Genomic DNA, 26,626 nt, shown 5'->3' with positions numbered 1-26,626 from the left:
TATGTACCTCTTAAGTTAGCCAACTGATTCGTCATCCTATTAGTGACGCGTATACAAATATTCTAAGTCCGAACAGCACAATAGAGACCATATGCAAGTATATGTACCTCTTAAGGTAGCCAACTGGAATCGTCATCCTATTAGTGACGCGTATAAAAATATTCTAAGTCCGAAATGCAAATAAGAGAACATATGCAAGTATATGTACCTCTTAAGGTAGCCAACTGAATCGTCATCCTATTAGTGACGTGTATAAAAATATTCTAAGTCCGAACATACAAGTAAGAGACATATGCAAGTATATGTAACTCTTAAGGTAGCCAACTGAATCGTCATCCTATTAGTGACGTGTATAAAAATATTCTAAGTCCGAACATACAAGTAAGAGACATATGCAAGTATATGTACCTCTTAAGGTAGCCAACTGAATCGTCATCCTATTACTCACGTGTATAAAAATAATCTAAGTCCGAACATACAAGAAAGAGACATATGCAACTATAAGTACCACATAATCTAGCCAACTGATCGTCATCCTATTAGTGACGTGTATAAAAATATTCTAAGTCCGAACATACAAGTAAGAGACATATGCAAGTATATGTACCTCTTAAGGTAGCCAACTGAATCGTCATCCTATTAGTGACGCGTATAAAAATATTCTAAGTCCGAACATGCAAATAAGAGACATATGCAAGTATATGTACCTCTTAAGGTAGCCAACTGAATCGTCATCCTATTAGTGACGTGTATAAAAATATTCTAAGTCCGAACATACAAGTAAGAGACATATGCAAGTATATGTACCTCTTAAGGTAGCCAACTGAATCGTCATCCTATTAGTGACGTGTATAAAAATATTCTAAGTCCGAACATACAAGTAGAGACATATGCAAGTATATGTTCCTCTTAAGGTAGCAACTGAATCGTCATCCTATTAGTGACGTGTATAAAAATATTCCAAGTCCAAACATGAGTTATATGGATATGAAAATAATATTAAGTTCTAGTATGGATATGAAAAAAACTGAGTTATATGGATATGGGAAAATAACAAGTTCTAGTATGGATATGAAAAAAAATGAGTTATGGGATATGGGAAAAATAATAAGTTCTAGTATGGATATGAAAAAAAAATGAGTTTATATGGATATGGAAAAGAATACAGAGTTCTAGTATGGATATGAAAAATGAGTTATATGAATATGGGAAAAATGATAAGTTCTAGTATGGATATGAAAAATATTGAGTTATATGGATATTAAAGAAATAATAAGTTCTAGTATGGATATGGAATAAAATGAGTTATATAGATATGGCAAAAAATTTAATGTTCTAGTATGGATATGAAAAAAATTAGTTATATGAATATGGGAAAATTTATAAGTTCTAGTATGGATATGGGAAAAATAATAAGTTCTAGTATGGATATAAAAAAATATTGAGTTATATGGATATTACAGAAATAATAAGTTCTAGTATGGATATGGAAAAAAATTAGTTATATTGATATGCTAAATAATGAGTTATATGCATATGGAAAAAATACTAAGTTGTAGTATGGATATGGGAAGAATACTGAGTTCTAGTATGGATATGGGAAAAATAATCAGTTCTAGTATGGATATGAAAAAAATATTGAGTTTTATGGATATTGAAGAGATAATAAGCTCTAGTATGGATATGGAAAAAATAATTATATTGTAATAGTAATAATAAGTTATATGGATATAGGAAGAAAATTAGGTTCTAGTATGGATATGAAAAAAATTAGTTCTATGGATATGGGAAAAATAAAAGTTCTGGTATGGATATGGAAAAATATTAAGTTATATGGATATTAAAGAAATAATAAGTTCTAGTATGGATATGGAATAAATGAGTTATATAGATATGGCAAAAATATAATGTTCTAGTATGGATATGAAAAAAATTAGTTATATGAATATGGAAATTTATAAGTTCTAGTATGGATATGGGAAAAAGAATAAGTTCTAGTATGGATATGAAAAAATATTGAGTTATATGAATATTAAAGAAATAATAAGTTCTAGTATGAATATGGAAAAATATTATTTATATTGATATGGTAAATAATGATTTATATGGATATGGGATAAATACTAAATTCTAGTGTGGATATGGAAAAAACGAGTTATATGGATATGGGAAAAATAATAAGTTCAAGTATGGATATGGAAAAAAATTAGTTTAATAGTTATAGGTATGGAAAAAAATTAATTATATAGATATAGAACAAAAAATAAGTTATATGGATATGGTGGCATCAGTACGAAATATGCCCAATTTACATACACCGGAGCCGCAGTACGATAAATACCCAATATTTAGACGTCGTGGCCAAAAACATATATAGGGAGGCAGTGCTCGCCGACCGGTGTATTGTTCAAAATTTATGTTTTTCATATTATTTTGGCAATGCTATATATAAATGATATCTTATACATATAATTCAATTATAGCGATATGGAAATACCATATTATATGTATAAAGAAAAAAAATGTATAATAAAATATACATTGACATACAAATATGGCTAGTTGTATGGATATGCCGTATTCATTATATGGATACGGCATATAGATTATATAAATATGACCAAAAAATATTTTATATTGATATGGCAAATAAAGAAATTACTTGAATATGGAAATAAAAGAAGTTATATTGATATGGAAGAAAATAATGAGTCATATAGATATGTTGGCATCAGTACGAAATATGCCCAATTTACATACACCGGGGCCGCAGTACGAAAAATACCCAATATTTAGACGTCGTGGCCAAAAACATATATAGGGAGGCAGTGCTCGCCGACCGGCCGTATTGTTCAAAATTTATGTTTATCATATTATTTTGGCAATGCTATATATAAATGATATCTTATACATATAATTCAATTATAGCGATATGGAAATACCATATTATATGTATAAAGAAAAAAAATGTATAATAAAATATACATTGACATACAAATATGGCTAGTTGTATGGATATGCCGTATTCATTATATGGATACGGCATATAGATTATATAAATATGACCAAAAAATATTTTATATTGATATGGCAAATAAAGAAATTACTTGAATATGGAAATAAAAGAAGTTATATTGATATGGAAGAAAATAATGAGTCATATAGATATGTTGGCATCAGTACGAAATATGCCCAATTTACATACACCGGGGCCGCAGTACGAAAAATACCCAATATTTAGACGTCGTGGCCAAAAACATATATAGGGAGGCAGTGCTCGCCGACCGGCCGTATTGTTCAAAATTTATGTTTATCATATTATTTTGGCAATGCTATATATAAATGATATCTTATACATATAATTCAATTATAGCGATATGGAAATACCATATTATATGTATAAAGAAAAAAAATGTATAATAAAATATACATTGACATACAAATATGGCTAGTTGTATGGATATGCCGTATTCATTATATGGATACGGCATATAGATTATATAAATATGACCAAAAAATATTTTATATTGATATGGCAAATAAAGAAATTACTTGAATATGGAAATAAAAGAAGTTATATTGATATGGAAGAAAATAATGAGTCATATAGATATGTTGGCATCAGTACGAAATATGCCCAATTTACATACACCGGGGCCGCAGTACGAAAAATACCCAATATTTAGACGTCGTGGCCAAAAACATATATAGGGAGGCAGTGCTCGCCGACCGGCCGTATTGTTCAAAATTTATGTTTATCATATTATTTTGGCAATGCTATATATAAATGATATCTTATACATATAATTCAATTATAGCGATATGGAAATACCATATTATATGTATAAAGAAAAAAAATGTATAATAAAATATACATTGACATACAAATATGGCTAGTTGTATGGATATGCCGTATTCATTATATGGATACGGCATATAGATTATATAAATATGACCAAAAAATATTTTATATTGATATGGCAAATAAAGAAATTACTTGAATATGGAAATAAAAGAAGTTATATTGATATGGAAGAAAATAATGAGTCATATAGATATGTTGGCATCAGTACGAAATATGCCCAATTTACATACACCGGGGCCGCAGTACGAAAAATACCCAATATTTAGACGTCGTGGCCAAAAACATATATAGGGAGGCAGTGCTCGCCGACCGGCCGTATTGTTCAAAATTTATGTTTATCATATTATTTTGGCAATGCTATATATAAATGATATCTTATACATATAATTCAATTATAGCGATATGGAAATACCATATTATATGTATAAAGAAAAAAAATGTATAATAAAATATACATTGACATACAAATATGGCTAGTTGTATGGATATGCCGTATTCATTATATGGATACGGCATATAGATTATATGGATATGACCAAAAAATAATTCATAAAGAAATTATATGAATATGGCAGAAATAATTGGTTATATTAATATGATCAAATAATACTTTATATAAAAAAGTGAATATCTTTGGTTGGGTGGCAAAGAGAATTAAATATGCCCGATATATAGACGTCGTGGCCAAAAACTACTATAGGGTGAAGTGCTTGTCTGTTGGTCTATATATATACATATAATATTTTATGCGTACACATTATTATTATAGATAGTTAATATCTATCGTATGGGTGGCAAACGGAATTAAATAATTTCGATATTTAGACGTCGTGGCCAAAAACTACTATAGGATGGTCAGTGGTTGTCCACCAATTAATTATTGAACAAACCATATGAATATCATATGCTGTTGTCAATATAATGTATATCAATAATAATAAAAAATAAGGATGGTACAGTAAGTAGTCCATCTACTATTGAACAAAATATATTATAATATATACTTTTGTTATCAATAGAACAACATATATTAAAATCAAAATATTATCCGTATAAATTTGTTTCTTAAATGAAATTAAGACTTGGCTACGCGGTTAATATTATAAACCCATGATAATAAGGTGAAACAGAGGTCAAGTTTCTATTATATATAGAATAACAAATTGTTTCCGACTTTTATCGTTAATCTTTGGTGGCAGGTATATATGATAATTTATATTAAATTATTATATCCCCTGTCGTTTGGGCACAGAGTATCGCTTGCCGGTACAATGTGTTTACAAAAAGCATTATAATAAAATATAATTGCAATATTAGTGATCAAAATAATTTCATATGCGCTCGGTTTTATATCATATATTACCAGAGAGTTATATGGAAAAGATAAATTTTAAATTTATCATCAAAATGCAAATGATTTAACTCAATATTTATATTGGTTAAACAAAAATTGTACATGTGTGGATACAATAATTATGTATGTTGAACAAAAATGATATTTTAGAATGAAATATGTATATATAATATAATAAAAACTTATAGAAAGAACAATATATATTGAAAATTGTGTTATAAAAAAGTTGTACTTTTTCTTTAACATCAATTATAAACTTGTTATATTAGTGGCGAAACAAGTAAAAATTAAAGAACGTATACGAATGCCATATAAAAATGGCCGTATTCGAATTAAAATAGAATTATTTCACAAAGCAAAAAAAAAATATTGAATTAAAATCAATATTTAAGAAAAACCGAACATATAAAATGGAAATAAAATCTATTATATTTATATTACTAATTTCTATTCAAAAAATATGAATGAAATATGAACGAAAACATTATTCTGGTTGATCCTGCCAGTAGTTATATGCTTGTCTCAAAGATTAAGCCATGCATGTCTAAGTACACACGAATTAAAAGTGAAACCGCAAAAGGCTCATTATATCAGTTATGGTTCCTTAGATCGTTAACAGTTACTTGGATAACTGTGGTAATTCTAGAGCTAATACATGCAATTAAAACATGAACCTTATGGGACATGTGCTTTTATTAGGCTAAAACCAAGCGATCGCAAGATCGTTATATTGGTTGAACTCTAGATAACATGCAGATCGTATGGTCTTGTACCGACGACAGATCTTTCAAATGTCTGCCCTATCAACTTTTGATGGTAGTATCTAGGACTACCATGGTTGCAACGGGTAACGGGGAATCAGGGTTCGATTCCGGAGAGGGAGCCTGAGAAACGGCTACCACATCTAAGGAAGGCAGCAGGCGCGTAAATTACCCACTCCCAGCTCGGGGAGGTAGTGACGAAAAATAACAATACAGGACTCATATCCGAGGCCCTGTAATTGGAATGAGTACACTTTAAATCCTTTAACAAGGACCAATTGGAGGGCAAGTCTGGTGCCAGCAGCCGCGGTAATTCCAGCTCCAATAGCGTATATTAAAGTTGTTGCGGTTAAAACGTTCGTAGTTGAACTTGTGCTTCATACGGGTAGTACAACTTACAATTGTGGTTAGTACTATACCTTTATGTATGTAAGCGTATTACCGGTGGAGTTCTTATATGTGTTTAAATACTTGTATTTTTTCATATGTTCCTCCTATTTAAAAACCTGCATTAGTGCTCTTAAACGAGTGTTATTGTGGGCCGGTACAATTACTTTGAACAAATTAGAGTGCTTAAAGCAGGCTTCAAATGCCTGAATATTCTGTGCATGGGATAATGAAATAAGACCTCTGTTCTGCTTTCATTGGTTTTCAGATCAAGAGGTAATGATTAATAGAAGCAGTTTGGGGGCATTAGTATTACGACGCGAGAGGTGAAATTCTTGGACCGTCGTAAGACTAACTTAAGCGAAAGCATTTGCCAAAGATGTTTTCATTAATCAAGAACGAAAGTTAGAGGTTCGAAGGCGATCAGATACCGCCCTAGTTCTAACCATAAACGATGCCAGCTAGCAATTGGGTGTAGCTACTTTTATGGCTCTCTCAGTCGCTTCCCGGGAAACCAAAGCTTTTGGGCTCCGGGGGAAGTATGGTTGCAAAGCTGAAACTTAAAGGAATTGACGGAAGGGCACCACCAGGAGTGGAGCCTGCGGCTTAATTTGACTCAACACGGGAAAACTTACCAGGTCCGAACATAAGTGTGTAAGACAGATTGATAGCTCTTTCTCGAATCTATGGGTGGTGGTGCATGGCCGTTCTTAGTTCGTGGAGTGATTTGTCTGGTTAATTCCGATAACGAACGAGACTCAAATATATTAAATAGATATCTTCAGGATTATGGTGTTGAAGCTTATATAGCCTTCATTCATGGTGGCAGTAAAATGTTTATTGTGTTTGAATGTGTTTATATAAGTGGAGCCGTACCTGTTGGTTTGTCCCATTATAAGGACACTAGCTTCTTAAATGGACAAATTGCGTCTAGCAATAATGAGATTGAGCAATAACAGGTCTGTGATGCCCTTAGATGTCCTGGGCTGCACGCGCGCTACAATGAAAGTATCAACGTGTATTTCCTAGACCGAGAGGTCCGGGTAAACCGCTGAACCACTTTCATGCTTGGGATTGTGAACTGAAACTGTTCACATGAACTTGGAATTCCCAGTAAGTGTGAGTCATTAACTCGCATTGATTACGTCCCTGCCCTTTGTACACACCGCCCGTCGCTACTACCGATTGAATTATTTAGTGAGGTCTCCGGACGTGATCACTGTGACGCCTTGTGTGTTACGGTTGTTTCGCAAAAGTTGACCGAACTTGATTATTTAGAGGAAGTAAAAGTCGTAACAAGGTTTCCGTAGGTGAACCTGCGGAAGGATCATTATTGTATAATATCCTTACCGTTAATAAAAAAATTTGTTAATACAAATTTAATACAAATTACCAATATATATATATATATACATAATAATTATAATAATAATTATACCAAAAATATGATCTTAAAAGTAAAAGATCAAATAAATTTCGAACAAGCAAATCGAAATATTGTAATAATATAATATTATTACAAATAAATTAAATAGAAACAAACATAAAATTCGAACAAGCAAATCGAATTATTAATATAATAAAATATATTTTATATATTTATTATAAACTTTTGTGTGTATATGGACCATAATATACACGCGTTGCGAGATGTATTGGCCAACTAATTTGATGATGATCATACATTGGATAATGCAACAACCTAAAATATACAATGTTGTACCTGGTTTCAGGTTAATGTTTTATATAAAATTATCAATATATATTAACAAACAAATGCCATTACAAATAATACTTTGATATATATTGTTTATATAAAACTAAGACATTTCGCAGCATTTATTTTAGGTATATAAATACATTTATTGAAGGAATTGATATATGCCAGTAAAATGGTGTATTTTTAATTTCTTTCAATAAAAACATATTTGACCAAATTTAAAACCAATATTATAAAACTCTAAGCGGTGGATCACTCGGCTCATGGGTCGATGAAGAACGCAGCAAACTGTGCGTCATCGTGTGAACTGCAGGACACATGAACATCGACATTTTGAACGCATATCGCAGTCCATGCTGTTATGTACTTTAATTAATTTTATAGTGCTGCTTGGACTACATATGGTTGAGGGTTGTAAGACTATGCTAATTAAGTTGTTTATACAAATTTTATAATAAAATTTTATAAGCATATGGTATATTATTGGATAAAAATAATTTAATTATTTTATTCATAATATTAACAAATATATGAAAAACATTATCTCACAATAGTAATTAAACTTTGAGAAAAACGAAGAGGAATATTTTCTTTTTCAATCAAATAATACTGAGAAATGTCTAGCATAAAATATTATCTAGAATTGTCTCTTATTAATGATTTGAAATATGAAAAACGTTGACAATATTATTATTCTTCGTTAATTCGTTACAAATAAATGCCATTAATATATATATACGTCAGCTTTAAACGAATTTAATAAAATGTTTTATCATTATATATAAAGAATTAATTGCAAATAAAAGTTATATACAACCTCAACTCATATGGGACTACCCCCTGAATTTAAGCATATTAATTAGGGGAGGAAAAGAAACTAACAAGGATTTTCTTAGTAGCGGCGAGCGAAAAGAAATCAGTTCAGCACTAAGTCACTTTGTCTATATGGCAAATGTGAGATGCAGTGTATGGAGCGTCAATATTCTAGTATGAGAAATTAACGATTTAAGTCCTTCTTAAATGAGGCCATTTACCCATAGAGGGTGCCAGGCCCGTATAACGTTAATGATTACTAGATGATGTTTCCAAAGAGTCGTGTTGCTTGATAGTGCAGCACTAAGTGGGTGGTAAACTCCATCTAAAACTAAATATAACCATGAGACCGATAGTAAACAAGTACCGTGAGGGAAAGTTGAAAAGAACTCTGAATAGAGAGTTAAACAGTACGTGAAACTGCTTAGAGGTTAAGCCCGATGAACCTGAATATCCGTTATGGAAAATTCATCATTAAAATTGTAATATTTAAACAATATTATGATAATAGTGTGCATTTTTTCCATATAAGGACATTGTAATCTATTAGCATACCAAATTTATCATAAAATATAACTTATAGTTTATTCAAATTAAATTGCTTGCATTTTAACACAGAATAAATGTTATTAATTTGATAAAGTGCTGATAGATTTATATGAATACAGTGCGTTAATTTTTCGGAATTATATAATGGCATGATTATCATTGATTTTTGTGTTTATTATATGCACTTGTAGGATTAACAATGCGAAAGATTCAGGATACCTTCGGGACCCGTCTTGAAACACGGACCAAGGAGTCTAACATATGTGCAAGTTATTGGGATATAAACCTAATAGCGTAATTAACTTGACTAATAATGGGATTAGTTTTTTAACTATTTATAGCTAATTAACACAATCCCGGGGCGTTCTATATAGTTATGTATAATGATATTTATATTATTTATGCCTCTAACTGGAACGTACCTTGAGCATATATGCTGTGACCCGAAAGATGGTGAACTATACTTGATCAGGTTGAAGTCAGGGGAAACCCTGATGGAAGACCGAAACAGTTCTGACGTGCAAATCGATTGTCAGAATTGAGTATAGGGGCGAAAGACCAATCGAACCATCTAGTAGCTGGTTCCTTCCGAAGTTTCCCTCAGGATAGCTGGTGCATTTTAATATTATATAAAATAATCTTATCTGGTAAAGCGAATGATTAGAGGCCTTAGGGTCGAAACGATCTTAACCTATTCTCAAACTTTAAATGGGTAAGAACCTTAACTTTCTTGATATGAAGTTTAAGGTTATGATATAATGTGCCCAGTGGGCCACTTTTGGTAAGCAGAACTGGCGCTGTGGGATGAACCAAACGTAATGTTACGGTGCCCAAATTAACAACTCATGCAGATACCATGAAAGGCGTTGGTTGCTTAAAACAGCAGGACGGTGATCATGGAAGTCGAAATCCGCTAAGGAGTGTGTAACAACTCACCTGCCGAAGCAACTAGCCCTTAAAATGGATGGCGCTTAAGTTGTATACCTATACATTACCGCTAAAGTAGATGATTTATATTACTTGTGATATAAATTTTGAAACTTTAGTGAGTAGGAAGGTACAATGGTATGCGTAGAAGTGTTTGGCGTAAGCCTGCATGGAGCTGCCATTGGTACAGATCTTGGTGGTAGTAGCAAATAATCGAATGAGACCTTGGAGGACTGAAGTGGAGAAGGGTTTCGTGTGAACAGTGGTTGATCACGAGTTAGTCGGTCCTAAGTTCAAGGCGAAAGCCGAAAATTTTCAAGTAAAACCAAAAACGCAATATATACAAATCAAGCTAATATAATATACTTGAATAATTTTGAACGAAAGGGAATACGGTTCCAATTCCGTAACCTGTTGAGTATCCGTTTGTTATTAAATATGGGCCTCGTGCTCATCCTGGCAACAGGAACGACCATAAAGAAGCCGTCGAGAGATATCGGAAGAGTTTTCTTTTCTGTTTTATAGCCGTACTACCATGGAAGTCTTTCGCAGAGAGATATGGTAGATGGGCTAGAAGAGCATGACATATACTGTTGTGTCGATATTTTCTCCTCGGACCTTGAAAATTTATGGTGGGGACACGCAAACTTCTCAACAGGCCGTACCAATATCCGCAGCTGGTCTCCAAGGTGAAGAGTCTCTAGTCGATAGAATAATGTAGGTAAGGGAAGTCGGCAAATTAGATCCGTAACTTCGGGATAAGGATTGGCTCTGAAGATTGAGATAGTCGGGCTTGATTGGGAAACAATAACATGGTTTATGTGCTCGTTCTGGGTAAATAGAGTTTCTAGCATTTATGTTAGTTACTTGTTCCCCGGATAGTTAGTTACGTAGCCAATTGTGGAACTTTCTTGCTAAAATTTTTAAGAATACTAATTGGGTCAAACCAATTAGTTCTTATTAATTATAACGATTATCAATTAACAATCAATTCAGAACTGGCACGGACTTGGGGAATCCGACTGTCTAATTAAAACAAAGCATTGTGATGGCCCTAGCGGGTGTTGACACAATGTGATTTCTGCCCAGTGCTCTGAATGTCAAAGTGAAGAAATTCAAGTAAGCGCGGGTCAACGGCGGGAGTAACTATGACTCTCTTAAGGTAGCCAAATGCCTCGTCATCTAATTAGTGACGCGCATGAATGGATTAACGAGATTCCTACTGTCCCTATCTACTATCTAGCGAAACCACAGCCAAGGGAACGGGCTTGGAATAATTAGCGGGGAAAGAAGACCCTTTTGAGCTTGACTCTAATCTGGCAGTGTAAGGAGACATAAGAGGTGTAGAATAAGTGGGAGATATTAGACTTCGGTTTGGTATCGTCAATGAAATACCACTACTCTTATTGTTTCCTTACTTACTTGATTAAATGGAACGTGTATCATTTCCTAGCCATTATACGGATATATTTATTATATCTTATGGTATTGGGTTTTGATGCAAGCTTCTTGATCAAAGTATCACGAGTTTGTTATATAATCGCAAACAAATTCTTTAATAAAACGGTGCATTTATGTATTTTTGATTTGAAAATTTGGTATAACTCCAATTACTCAGGTATGATCCAATTCAAGGACATTGCCAGGTAGGGAGTTTGACTGGGGCGGTACATCTCTCAAATAATAACGGAGGTGTCCCAAGGCCAGCTCAGTGCGGACAGAAACCACACATAGAGCAAAAGGGCAAATGCTGACTTGATCTCGGTGTTCAGTACACACAGGGACAGCAAAAGCTCGGCCTATCGATCCTTTTGGTTTAAAGAGTTTTTAACAAGAGGTGTCAGAAAAGTTACCATAGGGATAACTGGCTTGTGGCGGCCAAGCGTTCATAGCGACGTCGCTTTTTGATCCTTCGATGTCGGCTCTTCCTATCATTGTGAAGCAAAATTCACCAAGCGTTGGATTGTTCACCCATGCAAGGGAACGTGAGCTGGGTTTAGACCGTCGTGAGACAGGTTAGTTTTACCCTACTAATGACAAAACGTTGTTGCGACAGCATTCCTGCGTAGTACGAGAGGAACCGCAGGTACGGACCAATGGCACAATACTTGTTCGAGCGAACAGTGGTATGACGCTACGTCCGTTGGATTATGCCTGAACGCCTCTAAGGTCGTATCCGTGCTGGACTGCAATGATAAATAAGGGGCAATTTGCATTGTATGGCTTCTAAACCATTTAAAGTTTATAATTTACTTTATAAACGACAATGGATGTGATGCCAATGTAATTTGTAACATAGTAAATTGGGAGGATCTTCGATCACCTGATGCCGCGCTAGTTACATATAAAAGCATTATTTAATACAATGACAAAGCCTAGAATCAATTGTAAACGACTTTTGTAACAGGCAAGGTGTTGTAAGTGGTTGAGCAGCTGCCATACTGCGATCCACTGAAGCTTATCCTTTGCTTGATGATTCGATAATAAACATAAATTTAATTGTGTTTATTTTGTTTGGCTTTTTTAAGTCAGAATATATATATATATATAAAATATATATATATAAAATAATAATTATATTTAAATAAATTTTATTTAAATATATTTAACAATGGTAGCCATATGTATCGTCATCCTATTAGTGACGCGTATAAAAATATTCTAAGTCCGAACATGCAAATAAGAGACATATGCAAGTATATGTACTTCTTAAGGTAGCCAACTGAATCGTCATCCTATTAGTGACGTGTATACAAATATTCTAAGTCCGAACATACAAGTAAGAGACATATGCAAGTATATGTACCTCTTAAGGTAGCCAACTGAATCGTCATCCTATTAGTGACGCGTATACAAATATTCTAAGTCCGAACATGCAAATAAGAGACATATGCAAGTATATGTACCTCTTAAGGTAGCCAACTGAATCGTCATCCTATTAGTGACGCGTATAAAAATATTCTAAGTCCGAACATGCAAATAAGAGACATATGCAAGTATATGTACCTCTTAAGGTAGCCAACTGAATCGTCATCCTATTAGTGACGTGTATAAAAATATTCTAAGTCCGAACATACAAGTAAGAGACATATGCAAGTATATGTACCTCTTAAGGTAGCCAACTGAATCGTCATCCTATTAGTGACGTGTATAAAAATATTCTAAGTCCGAACATGCAAGTAAGAGACATATGCAAGTCAATGTTCCTCTTAAAATAGATGATTGAATCGTCATCCTATTAGTGACGTGTATAAAAATATTCCAAGTCCAAACATGAGTTATATGGATATGAAAATAATATTAAGTTCTAGTATGGATATGAAAAAAATGAGTTATATGGATATGGGAAAAATAACAAGTTCTAGTATGGATATGAAAAAAATGAGTTATGTGGATATGGGAAAAATAATAAGTTCTAGTATGGATATGAAAAAAAAATGAGTTATATGGATATGGAAAAGAATACAGAGTTCTAGTATGGATATGGAAAAATGAGTTATATGAATATGGGAAAAATGATAAGTTCTAGTATGGATATGAAAAAATATTGAGTTATATGGATATTAAAGAAATAATAAGTTCTAGTATGGATATGGAATAAAATGAGTTATATAGATATGGCAAAAAATTTAATGTTCTAGTATGGATATGAAAAAAATTAGTTATATGAATATGGGAAAATTTATAAGTTCTAGTATGGATATGGGAAAAATAATAAGTTCTAGTATGGATATAAAAAAATATTGAGTTATATGGATATTAAAGAAATAATAAGTTCTAGTATGGATATGGAAAAAAATTAGTTATATTGATATGCTAAATAATGAGTTATATGCATATGGGAAAAATACTAAGTTGTAGTATGGATATGGGAAGAATACTGAGTTCTAGTATGGATATGGGAAAAATAATCAGTTCTAGTATGGATATGAAAAAATATTGAGTTTTATGGATATTGAAGAGATAATAAGCTCTAGTATGGATATGGAAAAAATTAATTATATTGTAATAGTAAATAATAAGTTATATGGATATAGGAAGAAAATTAGGTTCTAGTATGGATATGAAAAAAATTAGTTCTATGGATATGGGAAAAATAAAAAGTTCTGGTATGGATATGGAAAAATATTAAGTTATATGGATATTTAAGAAATAATAAGTTCTAGTATGGATATGGAATAAAATGAGTTGTAGAGATATGGCAAAAATATAATGTTCTAGTATGGATATGAAAAAAATTAGTTATATGAATATGGGAAAATTTATAAGTTCTAGTATGGATATGGGAAAAAGAATAAGTTCTAGTATGGATATGAAAAAATATTGAGTTATATGAATATTAAAGAAATAATAAGTTCTAGTATGAATATGGAAAAATATTATTTATATTGATATGGTAAATAATGATTTATATGGATATGGGATAAATACTAAATTCTAGTATGGATATGGATAATTATATAGATATAGAACAAAAAATAAGTTATATGGATATGGTGGCATCAGTACGAAATATGCCCAATTTACATACACCGGAGCCGCAGTACGATAAATACCCAATATTTAGACGTCGTGGCCAAAAACATATATAGGGAGGCAGTGCTCGCCGACCGGCCGTATTGTTCAAAATTTATGTTTATCATATTATTTTGGCAATGCTATATATAAATGATATCTTATACATATAATTCAATTATAGCGATATGGAAATACCATATTATATGTATAAAGAAAAAAAATGTATAATAAAATATACATTGACATACAAATATGGCTAGTTGTATGGATATGCCGTATTCATTATATGGATACGGCATATAGATTATATAAATATGACCAAAAAATATTTTATATTGATATGGCAAATAAAGAAATTACTTGAATATGGAAATAAAAGAAGTTATATTGATATGGAAGAAAATAATGAGTCATATAGATATGTTGGCATCAGTACGAAATATGCCCAATTTACATACACCGGGGCCGCAGTACGAAAAATACCCAATATTTAGACGTCGTGGCCAAAAACATATATAGGGAGGCAGTGCTCGCCGACCGGCCGTATTGTTCAAAATTTATGTTTATCATATTATTTTGGCAATGCTATATATAAATGATATCTTATACATATAATTCAATTATAGCGATATGGAAATACCATATTATATGTATAAAGAAAAAAAATGTATAATAAAATATACATTGACATACAAATATGGCTAGTTGTATGGATATGCCGTATTCATTATATGGATACGGCATATAGATTATATAAATATGACCAAAAAATATTTTATATTGATATGGCAAATAAAGAAATTACTTGAATATGGAAATAAAAGAAGTTATATTGATATGGAAGAAAATAATGAGTCATATAGATATGTTGGCATCAGTACGAAATATGCCCAATTTACATACACCGGGGCCGCAGTACGAAAAATACCCAATATTTAGACGTCGTGGCCAAAAACATATATAGGGAGGCAGTGCTCGCCGACCGGCCGTATTGTTCAAAATTTATGTTTATCATATTATTTTGGCAATGCTATATATAAATGATATCTTATACATATAATTCAATTATAGCGATATGGAAATACCATATTATATGTATAAAGAAAAAAAATGTATAATAAAATATACATTGACATACAAATATGGCTAGTTGTATGGATATGCCGTATTCATTATATGGATACGGCATATAGATTATATAAATATGACCAAAAAATATTTTATATTGATATGGCAAATAAAGAAATTACTTGAATATGGAAATAAAAGAAGTTATATTGATATGGAAGAAAATAATGAGTCATATAGATATGTTGGCATCAGTACGAAATATGCCCAATTTACATACACCGGGGCCGCAGTACGAAAAATACCCAATATTTAGACGTCGTGGCCAAAAACATATATAGGGAGGCAGTGCTCGCCGACCGGCCGTATTGTTCAAAATTTATGTTTATCATATTATTTTGGCAATGCTATATATAAATGATATCTTATACATATAATTCAATTATAGCGATATGGAAATACCATATTATATGTATAAAGAAAAAAAATGTATAATAAAATATACATTGACATACAAATATGGCTAGTTGTATGGATATGCCGTATTCATTATATGGATACGGCATATAGATTATATGGATATGACCAAAAAATAATTCATAAAGAAATTATATGAATATGGCAGAAATAATTGGTTATATTAATATGATCAAATAATACTTTATATAAAAAAGTGAATATCTTTGGTTGGGTGGCAAAGAGAATTAAATATGCCCGATATATAGACGTCGTGGCCAAAAACTACTATAGGGTGAAGTGCTTGTCTGTTGGTCTATATATATACATATAATATTTTATGCGTACACATTATTATTATAGATAGTTAATATCTATCGTATGGGTGGCAAACGGAATTAAATAATTTCGATATTTAGACGTCGTGGCCAAAAACTACTATAGGATGGTCAGTGGTTGTCCACCAATTAATTATTGAACAAACCATATGAATATCATATGCTGTTGTCAATATAATGTATATCAATAATAATAAAAAATAAGGATGGTACAGTAAGTAGTCCATCTACTATTGAACAAAATATATTATAATATATACTTTTGTTATCAATAGAACAACATATATTAAAATCAAAATATTATCCGTATAAATTTGTTTCTTAAATGAAATTAAGACTTGGCTACGCGGTTAATATTATAAACCCATGATAATAAGGTGAAACAGAGGTCAAGTTTCTATTATATATAGAATAACAAATTGTTTCCGACTTTTATCGTTAATCTTTGGTGGCAGGTATATATGATAATTTATATTAAATTATTATATCCCCTGTCGTTTGGGCACAGAGTATCGCTTGCCGGTACAATGTGTTTACAAAAAGCATTATAATAAAATATAATTGCAATATTAGTGATCAAAATAATTTCATATGCGCTCGGTTTTATATCATATATTACCAGAGAGTTATATGGAAAAGATAAATTTTAAATTTATCATCAAAATGCAAATGATTTAACTCAATATTTATATTGGTTAAACAAAAATTGTACATGTGTGGATACAATAATTATGTATGTTGAACAAAAATGATATTTTAGAATGAAATATGTATATATAATATAATAAAAACTTATAGAAAGAACAATATATATTGAAAATTGTGTTATAAAAAAGTTGTACTTTTTCTTTAACATCAATTATAAACTTGTTATATTAGTGGCGAAACAAGTAAAAATTAAAGAACGTATACGAATGCCATATAAAAATGGCCGTATTCGAATTAAAATAGAATTATTTCACAAAGCAAAAAAAAAATATTGAATTAAAATCAATATTTAAGAAAAACCGAACATATAAAATGGAAATAAAATCTATTATATTTATATTACTAATTTCTATTCAAAAAATATGAATGAAATATGAACGAAAACATTATTCTGGTTGATCCTGCCAGTAGTTATATGCTTGTCTCAAAGATTAAGCCATGCATGTCTAAGTACACACGAATTAAAAGTGAAACCGCAAAAGGCTCATTATATCAGTTATGGTTCCTTAGATCGTTAACAGTTACTTGGATAACTGTGGTAATTCTAGAGCTAATACATGCAATTAAAACATGAACCTTATGGGACATGTGCTTTTATTAGGCTAAAACCAAGCGATCGCAAGATCGTTATATTGGTTGAACTCTAGATAACATGCAGATCGTATGGTCTTGTACCGACGACAGATCTTTCAAATGTCTGCCCTATCAACTTTTGATGGTAGTATCTAGGACTACCATGGTTGCAACGGGTAACGGGGAATCAGGGTTCGATTCCGGAGAGGGAGCCTGAGAAACGGCTACCACATCTAAGGAAGGCAGCAGGCGCGTAAATTACCCACTCCCAGCTCGGGGAGGTAGTGACGAAAAATAACAATACAGGACTCATATCCGAGGCCCTGTAATTGGAATGAGTACACTTTAAATCCTTTAACAAGGACCAATTGGAGGGCAAGTCTGGTGCCAGCAGCCGCGGTAATTCCAGCTCCAATAGCGTATATTAAAGTTGTTGCGGTTAAAACGTTCGTAGTTGAACTTGTGCTTCATACGGGTAGTACAACTTACAATTGTGGTTAGTACTATACCTTTATGTATGTAAGCGTATTACCGGTGGAGTTCTTATATGTGTTTAAATACTTGTATTTTTTCATATGTTCCTCCTATTTAAAAACCTGCATTAGTGCTCTTAAACGAGTGTTATTGTGGGCCGGTACAATTACTTTGAACAAATTAGAGTGCTTAAAGCAGGCTTCAAATGCCTGAATATTCTGTGCATGGGATAATGAAATAAGACCTCTGTTCTGCTTTCATTGGTTTTCAGATCAAGAGGTAATGATTAATAGAAGCAGTTTGGGGGCATTAGTATTACGACGCGAGAGGTGAAATTCTTGGACCGTCGTAAGACTAACTTAAGCGAAAGCATTTGCCAAAGATGTTTTCATTAATCAAGAACGAAAGTTAGAGGTTCGAAGGCGATCAGATACCGCCCTAGTTCTAACCATAAACGATGCCAGCTAGCAATTGGGTGTAGCTACTTTTATGGCTCTCTCAGTCGCTTCCCGGGAAACCAAAGCTTTTGGGCTCCGGGGGAAGTATGGTTGCAAAGCTGAAACTTAAAGGAATTGACGGAAGGGCACCACCAGGAGTGGAGCCTGCGGCTTAATTTGACTCAACACGGGAAAACTTACCAGGTCCGAACATAAGTGTGTAAGACAGATTGATAGCTCTTTCTCGAATCTATGGGTGGTGGTGCATGGCCGTTCTTAGTTCGTGGAGTGATTTGTCTGGTTAATTCCGATAACGAACGAGACTCAAATATATTAAATAGATATCTTCAGGATTATGGTGTTGAAGCTTATATAGCCTTCATTCATGGTGGCAGTAAAATGTTTATTGTGTTTGAATGTGTTTATATAAGTGGAGCCGTACCTGTTGGTTTGTCCCATTATAAGGACACTAGCTTCTTAAATGGACAAATTGCGTCTAGCAATAATGAGATTGAGCAATAACAGGTCTGTGATGCCCTTAGATGTCCTGGGCTGCACGCGCGCTACAATGAAAGTATCAACGTGTATTTCCTAGACCGAGAGGTCCGGGTAAACCGCTGAACCACTTTCATGCTTGGGATTGTGAACTGAAACTGTTCACATGAACTTGGAATTCCCAGTAAGTGTGAGTCATTAACTCGCATTGATTACGTCCCTGCCCTTTGTACACACCGCCCGTCGCTACTACCGATTGAATTATTTAGTGAGGTCTCCGGACGTGATCACTGTGACGCCTTGTGTGTTACGGTTGTTTCGCAAAAGTTGACCGAACTTGATTATTTAGAGGAAGTAAAAGTCGTAACAAGGTTTCCGTAGGTGAACCTGCGGAAGGATCATTATTGTATAATATCCTTACCGTTAATAAAAAAATTTGTTAATACAAATTTAATACAAATTACCAATATATATATATATATACATAATAATTATAATAATAATTATACCAAAAATATGATCTTAAAAGTAAAAGATCAAATAAATTTCGAACAAGCAAATCGAAATATGGTAATAATATAATATTATTACAAATAAATTAAATAGAAACAAACATAAAATTCGAACAAGCAAATCGAATTATTAATATAATAAAATATATTTTATATATTTATTATAAACTTTTGTGTGTATATGGACCATAATATACACGCGTTGCGAGATGTATTGGCCAACTAATTTGATGATGATCATACATTGGATAATGCAACAACCTAAAATATACAATGTTGTACCTGGTTTCAGGTTAATGTTTTATATAAAATTATCAATATATATTAACAAACAAATGCCATTACAAATAATACTTTGATATATATTGTTTATATAAAACTAAGACATTTCGCAGCATTTATTTTAGGTATATAAATACATTTATTGAAGGAATTGATATATGCCAGTAAAATGGTGTATTTTTAATTTCTTTCAATAAAAACATATTTGACCAAATTTAAAACCAATATTATAAAACTCTAAGCGGTGGATCACTCGGCTCATGGGTCGATGAAGAACGCAGCAAACTGTGCGTCATCGTGTGAACTGCAGGACACATGAACATCGACATTTTGAACGCATATCGCAGTCCATGCTGTTATGTACTTTAATTAATTTTATAGTGCTGCTTGGACTACATATGGTTGAGGGTTGTAAGACTATGCTAATTAAGTTGTTTATACAAATTTTATAATAAAATTTTATAAGCATATGGTATATTATTGGATAAAAATAATTTAATTATTTTATTCATAATATTAACAAATATATGAAAAACATTATCTCACAATAGTAATTAAACTTTGAGAAAAACGAAGAGGAATATTTTCTTTTTCAATCAAATAATACTGAGAAATGTCTAGCATAAAATATTATCTAGAATTGTCTCTTATTAATGATTTGAAATATGAAAAACGTTGACAATATTATTATTCTTCGTTAATTCGTTACAAATAAATGCCATTAATATATATATACGTCAGCTTTAAACGAATTTAATAAAATGTTTTATCATTATATATAAAGAATTAATTGCAAATAAAAGTTATATACAACCTCAACTCATATGGGACTACCCCCTGAATTTAAGCATATTAATTAGGGGAGGAAAAGAAACTAACAAGGATTTTCTTAGTAGCGGCGAGCGAAAAGAAATCAGTTCAGCACTAAGTCACTTTGTCTATATGGCAAATGTGAGATGCAGTGTATGGAGCGTCAATATTCTAGTATGAGAAATTAACGATTTAAGTCCTTCTTAAATGAGGCCATTTACCCATAGAGGGTGCCAGGCCCGTATAACGTTAATGATTACTAGATGATGTTTCCAAAGAGTCGTGTTGCTTGATAGTGCAGCACTAAGTGGGTGGTAAACTCCATCTAAAACTAAATATAACCATGAGACCGATAGTAAACAAGTACCGTGAGGGAAAGTTGAAAAGAACTCTGAATAGAGAGTTAAACAGTACGTGAAACTGCTTAGAGGTTAAGCCCGATGAACCTGAATATCCGTTATGGAAAATTCATCATTAAAATTGTAATATTTAAACAATATTATGATAATAGTGTGCATTTTTTCCATATAAGGACATTGTAATCTATTAGCATACCAAATTTATCATAAAATATAACTTATAGTTTATTCAAATTAAATTGCTTGCATTTTAACACAGAATAAATGTTATTAATTTGATAAAGTGCTGATAGATTTATATGAATACAGTGCGTTAATTTTTCGGAATTATATAATGGCATGATTATCATTGATTTTTGTGTTTATTATATGCACTTGTAGGATTAACAATGCGAAAGATTCAGGATACCTTCGGGACCCGTCTTGAAACACGGACCAAGGAGTCTAACATATGTGCAAGTTATTGGGATATAAACCTAATAGCGTAATTAACTTGACTAATAATGGGATTAGTTTTTTAACTATTTATAGCTAATTAACACAATCCCGGGGCGTTCTATATAGTTATGTATAATGATATTTATATTATTTATGCCTCTAACTGGAACGTACCTTGAGCATATATGCTGTGACCCGAAAGATGGTGAACTATACTTGATCAGGTTGAAGTCAGGGGAAACCCTGATGGAAGACCGAAACAGTTCTGACGTGCAAATCGATTGTCAGAATTGAGTATAGGGGCGAAAGACCAATCGAACCATCTAGTAGCTGGTTCCTTCCGAAGTTTCCCTCAGGATAGCTGGTGCATTTTAATATTATATAAAATAATCTTATCTGGTAAAGCGAATGATTAGAGGCCTTAGGGTCGAAACGATCTTAACCTATTCTCAAACTTTAAATGGGTAAGAACCTTAACTTTCTTGATATGAAGTTTAAGGTTATGATATAATGTGCCCAGTGGGCCACTTTTGGTAAGCAGAACTGGCGCTGTGGGATGAACCAAACGTAATGTTACGGTGCCCAAATTAACAACTCATGCAGATACCATGAAAGGCGTTGGTTGCTTAAAACAGCAGGACGGTGATCATGGAAGTCGAAATCCGCTAAGGAGTGTGTAACAACTCACCTGCCGAAGCAACTAGCCCTTAAAATGGATGGCGCTTAAGTTGTATACCTATACATTACCGCTAAAGTAGATGATTTATATTACTTGTGATATAAATTTTGAAACTTTAGTGAGTAGGAAGGTACAATGGTATGCGTAGAAGTGTTTGGCGTAAGCCTGCATGGAGCTGCCATTGGTACAGATCTTGGTGGTAGTAGCAAATAATCGAATGAGACCTTGGAGGACTGAAGTGGAGAAGGGTTTCGTGTGAACAGTGGTTGATCACGAGTTAGTCGGTCCTAAGTTCAAGGCGAAAGCCGAAAATTTTCAAGTAAAACCAAAAACGCAATATATACAAATCAAGCTAATATAATATACTTGAATAATTTTGAACGAAAGGGAATACGGTTCCAATTCCGTAACCTGTTGAGTATCCGTTTGTTATTAAATATGGGCCTCGTGCTCATCCTGGCAACAGGAACGACCATAAAGAAGCCGTCGAGAGATATCGGAAGAGTTTTCTTTTCTGTTTTATAGCCGTACTACCATGGAAGTCTTTCGCAGAGAGATATGGTAGATGGGCTAGAAGAGCATGACATATACTGTTGTGTCGATATTTTCTCCTCGGACCTTGAAAATTTATGGTGGGGACACGCAAACTTCTCAACAGGCCGTACCAATATCCGCAGCTGGTCTCCAAGGTGAAGAGTCTCTAGTCGATAGAATAATGTAGGTAAGGGAAGTCGGCAAATTAGATCCGTAACTTCGGGATAAGGATTGGCTCTGAAGATTGAGATAGTCGGGCTTGATTGGGAAACAATAACATGGTTTATGTGCTCGTTCTGGGTAAATAGAGTTTCTAGCATTTATGTTAGTTACTTGTTCCCCGGATAGTTAGTTACGTAGCCAATTGTGGAACTTTCTTGCTAAAATTTTTAAGAATACTAATTGGGTCAAACCAATTAGTTCTTATTAATTATAACGATTATCAATTAACAATCAATTCAGAACTGGCACGGACTTGGGGAATCCGACTGTCTAATTAAAACAAAGCATTGTGATGGCCCTAGCGGGTGTTGACACAATGTGATTTCTGCCCAGTGCTCTGAATGTCAAAGTGAAGAAATTCAAGTAAGCGCGGGTCAACGGCGGGAGTAACTATGACTCTCTTAAGGTAGCCAAATGCCTCGTCATCTAATTAGTGACGCGCATGAATGGATTAACGAGATTCCTACTGTCCCTATCTACTATCTAGCGAAACCACAGCCAAGGGAACGGGCTTGGAATAATTAGCGGGGAAAGAAGACCCTTTTGAGCTTGACTCTAATCTGGCAGTGTAAGGAGACATAAGAGGTGTAGAATAAGTGGGAGATATTAGACTTCGGTTTGGTATCGTCAATGAAATACCACTACTCTTATTGTTTCCTTACTTACTTGATTAAATGGAACGTGTATCATTTCCTAGCCATTATACGGATATATTTATTATATCTTATGGTATTGGGTTTTGATGCAAGCTTCTTGATCAAAGTATCACGAGTTTGTTATATAATCGCAAACAAATTCTTTAATAAAACGGTGCATTTATGTATTTTTGATTTGAAAATTTGGTATAACTCCAATTACTCAGGTATGATCCAATTCAAGGACATTGCCAGGTAGGGAGTTTGACTGGGGCGGTACATCTCTCAAATAATAACGGAGGTGTCCCAAGGCCAGCTCAGTGCGGACAGAAACCACACATAGAGCAAAAGGGCAAATGCTGACTTGATCTCGGTGTTCAGTACACACAGGGACAGCAAAAGCTCGGCCTATCGATCCTTTTGGTTTAAAGAGTTTTTAACAAGAGGTGTCAGAAAAGTTACCATAGGGATAACTGGCTTGTGGCGGCCAAGCGTTCATAGCGACGTCGCTTTTTGATCCTTCGATGTCGGCTCTTCCTATCATTGTGAAGCAAAATTCACCAAGCGTTGGATTGTTCACCCATGCAAGGGAACGTGAGCTGGGTTTAGACCGTCGTGAGACAGGTTAGTTTTACCCTACTAATGACAAAACGTTGTTGCGACAGCATTCCTGCGTAGTACGAGAGGAACCGCAGGTACGGACCAATGGCACAATACTTGTTCGAGCGAACAGTGGTATGACGCTACGTCCGTTGGATTATGCCTGAACGCCTCTAAGGTCGTATCCGTGCTGGACTGCAATGATAAATAAGGGGCAATTTGCATTGTATGGCTTCTAAACCATTTAAAGTTTATAATTTACTTTATAAACGACAATGGATGTGATGCCAATGTAATTTGTAACATAGTAAATTGGGAGGATCTTCGATCACCTGATGCCGCGCTAGTTACATATAAAAGCATTATTTAATACAATGACAAAGCCTAGAATCAATTGTAAACGACTTTTGTAACAGGCAAGGTGTTGTAAGTGGTTGAGCAGCTGCCATACTGCGATCCACTGAAGCTTATCCTTTGCTTGATGATTCGATAATAAACATAAATTTAATTGTGTTTATTTTGTTTGGCTTTTTTAAGTCAGAATATATATATATATATAAAATATATATATATAAAATAATAATTATATTTAAATAAATTTTATTTAAATATATTTAACAATGGTAGCCATATGTATCGTCATCCTATTAGTGACGCGTATAAAAATATTCTAAGTCCGAACATGCAAATAAGAGACATATGCAAGTATATGTACTTCTTAAGGTAGCCAACTGAATCGTCATCCTATTAGTGACGTGTATACAAATATTCTAAGTCCGAACATACAAGTAAGAGACATATGCAAGTATATGTACCTCTTAAGGTAGCCAACTGAATCGTCATCCTATTAGTGACGCGTATACAAATATTCTAAGTCCGAACATGCAAATAAGAGACATATGCAAGTATATGTACCTCTTAAGGTAGCCAACTGAATCGTCATCCTATTAGTGACGCGTATAAAAATATTCTAAGTCCGAACATGCAAATAAGAGACATATGCAAGTATATGTACCTCTTAAGGTAGCCAACTGAATCGTCATCCTATTAGTGACGTGTATAAAAATATTCTAAGTCCGAACATACAAGTAAGAGACATATGCAAGTATATGTACCTCTTAAGGTAGCCAACTGAATCGTCATCCTATTAGTGACGTGTATAAAAATATTCTAAGTCCGAACATGCAAGTAAGAGACATATGCAAGTCAATGTTCCTCTTAAAATAGATGATTGAATCGTCATCCTATTAGTGACGTGTATAAAAATATTCCAAGTCCAAACATGAGTTATATGGATATGAAAATAATATTAAGTTCTAGTATGGATATGAAAAAAATGAGTTATATGGATATGGGAAAAATAACAAGTTCTAGTATGGATATGAAAAAAATGAGTTATGTGGATATGGGAAAAATAATAATTTCTAGTATGGATATGAAAAAAAAATGAGTTATATGGATATGGAAAAGAATACAGAGTTCTAGTATGGATATGGAAAAATGAGTTATATGAATATGGGAAAAATGATAAGTTCTAGTATGGATATGAAAAAATATTGAGTTATATGGATATTAAAGAAATAATAAGTTCTAGTATGGATATGGAATAAAATGAGTTATATAGATATGGCAAAAAATTTAATGTTCTAGTATGGATATGAAAAAAATTAGTTATATGAATATGGGAAAATTTATAAGTTCTAGTATGGATATGGGAAAAATAATAAGTTCTAGTATGGATATAAAAAAATATTGAGTTATATGGATATTAAAGAAATAATAAGTTCTAGTATGGATATGGAAAAAAATTAGTTATATTGATATGCTAAATAATGAGTTATATGCATATGGGAAAAATACTAAGTTGTAGTATGGATATGGGAAGAATACTGAGTTCTAGTATGGATATGGGAAAAATAATCAGTTCTAGTATGGATATGAAAAAATATTGAGTTTTATGGATATTGAAGAGATAATAAGCTCTAGTATGGATATGGAAAAAATTAATTATATTGTAATAGTAAATAATAAGTTATATGGATATAGGAAGAAAATTAGGTTCTAGTATGGATATGAAAAAAATTAGTTCTATGGATATGGGAAAAATAAAAA

General features: G+C 32.8%; 6 non-coding genes across 6 annotated transcripts; all 6 read left to right on the top strand.

The window, feature by feature from the left end:
• The first annotated feature begins 5,705 nt into the window (after nt 1–5,705).
• On the top strand, nt 5,706–7,700 carry LOC138914434 (small subunit ribosomal RNA). Its single transcript, XR_011420285.1, has one exon. It is a non-coding gene; the product is annotated as a small subunit ribosomal RNA (ribosomal RNA).
• Nucleotides 7,701–8,323: 623 nt separating this feature from the next.
• Nucleotides 8,324–8,502, top strand: LOC138914439 (5.8S ribosomal RNA). The gene has a single exon (XR_011420290.1). It is a non-coding gene; the product is annotated as a 5.8S ribosomal RNA (ribosomal RNA).
• A 398-nt stretch (nt 8,503–8,900) lies between these two features.
• Nucleotides 8,901–12,857, top strand: LOC138914437 (large subunit ribosomal RNA). The gene has a single exon (XR_011420288.1). It is a non-coding gene; the product is annotated as a large subunit ribosomal RNA (ribosomal RNA).
• Nucleotides 12,858–17,852: 4,995 nt separating this feature from the next.
• LOC138914441 (small subunit ribosomal RNA) lies at nt 17,853–19,847 on the top strand. Its single transcript, XR_011420292.1, has one exon. It is a non-coding gene; the product is annotated as a small subunit ribosomal RNA (ribosomal RNA).
• A 623-nt stretch (nt 19,848–20,470) lies between these two features.
• Nucleotides 20,471–20,649, top strand: LOC138914438 (5.8S ribosomal RNA). The gene has a single exon (XR_011420289.1). It is a non-coding gene; the product is annotated as a 5.8S ribosomal RNA (ribosomal RNA).
• A 398-nt stretch (nt 20,650–21,047) lies between these two features.
• LOC138914436 (large subunit ribosomal RNA) lies at nt 21,048–25,004 on the top strand. Its single transcript, XR_011420287.1, has one exon. It is a non-coding gene; the product is annotated as a large subunit ribosomal RNA (ribosomal RNA).
• Nucleotides 25,005–26,626: the final 1,622 nt, after the last annotated feature.

Source organism: Drosophila takahashii, unplaced genomic scaffold (assembly GCF_030179915.1).
Source record: "Drosophila takahashii strain IR98-3 E-12201 unplaced genomic scaffold, DtakHiC1v2 scaffold_190, whole genome shotgun sequence".
NCBI lineage: Eukaryota > Metazoa > Arthropoda > Insecta > Diptera > Drosophilidae > Drosophila > Drosophila takahashii.
This window is presented reverse-complemented; position numbering and strand designations above follow the sequence as displayed.